The sequence below is a fragment of the Orycteropus afer genome, unplaced genomic scaffold (genome assembly GCF_000298275.1).
Source record: "Orycteropus afer afer isolate SDZICR_OR568_19922 unplaced genomic scaffold, OryAfe1.0 scaffold00412, whole genome shotgun sequence".
Lineage (NCBI taxonomy): Eukaryota > Metazoa > Chordata > Mammalia > Tubulidentata > Orycteropodidae > Orycteropus > Orycteropus afer.
The window spans coordinates 1,802,975-1,806,217 of NW_006921999.1; positions in this window are offsets into that span (position 1 = coordinate 1,802,975).

Consider the following 3,243-nt stretch of genomic DNA (forward strand, 5'->3'; position numbering starts at 1 on the left):
CTCACAGACTCAGAAGTGTCTTCCAGGACTCATTGCTTCCTACCCTCAGATGCTTTCAGATCTGTGTCAGCGACCCAGAAAGGTAAATATGAAAACTGGGAAAGGAATTTCAGAACCATCCCCACTAACCTTTCCCATTACTGTAGAGTTCTTAGTGTTAAGAAATTGTCTTCATGTCTACCTTTAAATTTCATTTGAGCTCATTTCTTCCTGAGGGATCATTAGTAGCATTAAAGATTTCTATTCTCCATATTATGATTTCATACAGAATATTTAAAAGCTGTCATCACTGCTATCTCTTTGTCTTTTGTTATCAAAACTGCAGTTCAATTGAGATTCAGAGTGTAAGTGTCTTGTTGGAGACTAAGTTCTTAGTAAACATTAGCTGAGCAACTGCGAAGAGTGAATTACTTTTTTTCCCCTTTCCTTCCCTTCTCTGCTTTGCCCTAATCTGTCTTTCTCTAGGTCCCTGGGTAGCATAGTTTGTGCTCAGCTATTAAATGAAAGGTTGGCCATTTACATCCACCCAGCAACTTTACAGAAGAAGGACCTGGCAATCTACTTCCTTAAGATCACAAGCATTGAAAATCTAGTGAATGCAATTCTACTCTGACACACATGGGCACCATTCTTTGCCTTGACTCAACAGACAATGGTTTTGTCTTTCTCTTCCTATTCCTTTCCCTTCTCTCCTTTTCTAGTTTTGCCTCTCTTCTTCCCCAACCCCCTTCCTTGTTCCTTTATTTCACCACCATTCCTTTCCCTTCCCTTTCTTTGATCTCTGGAATCAACAACAAAGGTGAGGAGGTCCTGGGGGACAATGGAGGAAGAAATGACTGAGAATCCCTTAATAAAATGCTGGACATGGGGAGGGATAATTCATGTCTACACAAATTTCTGAGGGAAATCATAAGAGTACTCCCTGGAGAAAATGTATGGAATTGTAAATATTTGAAATGTACACTGGTTATTGTGTTTTTATTTCCCACTAATGAAGTACCAATGGAATCCTTTGCATTTGTATAAGTTGTGAGGTCATTTTAATATCAACAGAGAGAATCTCAAACTGCAGTAAGAACACTGATTTACTCTGAAATGTACAAACTCAGCGTGCAGACAGCTTTCATCAACAATTTACCTATGATACTTCCGTGAATTTCTCATGCAAGGGAGCCCAATTTCAAAGATGACACTTTTACAGAATCATTCAATTTCAAATGAAAATTTTGATTTGATGATCAAGACCAACACAACTTGACAATATGACAGCCACATGGGAAGGCCCAGAACCTCACCTTTACACTATTTTGAACACCAGAGTGAGAAACTTAAATGCAGTTCTAGCTTATGAAATACAGACCACTCTCGTACTGAATCCCAGGTTTTCCCTGAACAATAATAATACCAACAATCTGCATATCAGTGGATGCTGCATATCTTCACTCCCAAAAGCACTTACTATATAAACATGGATATGGAAGATTTTTATTAACATGACAGATATTTCAAGAAGCCTCAGTAGTGCAGAGATTAAGCTCTTGGCTGCTAACTGAAGGTCTGCTATTGCAACCCATCAGTTGCTTCATGGAAAAAAGATGCAGCAGTCTGCTTCCACAAAGATTTACAGCTTTGGAAACACTGTCAGACAGTTCTACTCTGTCCTATAGGGTCACTATGAGTTGTAGTCAATTAGACAGCAACAGGTTTGGTTTTACAGATGTGTAGATGACATTTTTTTTTTTTAAAAAAAAACTACTTCCTTTTATTGAATGTTTACTCACCATAATCCTAGGTAAGTAAAAGTCATGCATTCAGAAATATGAGTTTCAAACCAAAAACTCTCTGGTGACATAGTGCCTAAGGCATTTGACTGCTAACCAGAAGGCTGGAGGTTCAAACCCACCAGCCACTCCACAAAAGGAAGACTGGGCAATCTACTTTTGTAAAGATTTACCACCTCCGAAACCCAAAGAGGGTCACTGTGAGTTGGAATCGACTAAATGGCAGTGAGTTTGGTTTATCTATGAATTTAGAATAGTTAAATAATTAGCCTGACTTTTGTCAAGAGCAGGATTCAAAGCTCTCTGAGTGCACAAGTTATGTTTTGTATGTGCAGAGTATTGCCACTTATTCCAGGCTTGTGAAGGGCATTTCAACAAAAACAAAACTCGCTGCTGTCAAGTCTGGTCTGAATCATAGAAATCCCTCCTCAGGTTTCCGAGGCAGTATCCCTATGGAAGTAAATTGCTCAACCTTCTTTCAGAGGAGTGGCTGGTGGGTTTGAACCACCAGCCTTATAGTTAGCAGTCAAATGCCTTAGGCACTATACCACCAGAGCTGTCAGAAACAAGGTGCTACAAAATTATGAAATGAAGCCAGCTAGCATGAAAGTACTTTGTGTTTTTCCACAGGCCAAGAGTCTTACTTCCTTCAAGATTTCGTTAGTAAAACTGAATCCTGAACTAAAATTTCTACTTACTAGCTTCCCTTGTTCGTTGAAAAAATTTAATGCTATTCTAAAATATGCAAGATATAACTTTATGTTTTTTAATAGACAGTAATATGGGGCTTAGTGAACATAATAAGAGGTTAGAACATACACACCAGTTTATTTACCAGAAAGGTTTTGTCACATATTTTAAATGGTTGACTATTGGCTAATAAAAAGGAATTGCTTTACGTATATTTCTCAGGGAGCAATACACATCGTTCATTTTCTTTAAAAGGTCCTTAGTCTAACTAATTTACTGTAGCTTTATTTATTTTGAGACCAGAATTCAAGGATTTTCTTGTTTAAAGTGAGCAATAAAAAGGAAGAAGAATAGGGAGGAGGGATTATAAGATAGGGAAAGTGAATGATGAGAAGCTAATAAATGAATTCCAAAGCAATAGAACTTGAACTCAGATGTATTACGACTACATTAAACACACTTATTAGGTCTTGAGCCACCCTTCAGAAATACATTAATCTTGACAAATAATATTTCTTTCAAATCCATTAAAATTAACATCCCTATAAAGGAGTTTTGAATTATACAAAGTGACCATTTAGTCAAAGAAAGGTCTTGTATTGGGATGAGAAAATTATCTTCCTACTTACATATGAGCTCTGATAGCACTGTGCCTAAGGCATTTGACTGCTAACCAGAAGGCTGGTGGTTCATGCCCACCAGCCACTCCTTGGAAGGAAGGTTGGGCAATCTACTTCCATAGTGATACCGCCTCGGAAACCCAAGGAGGGGT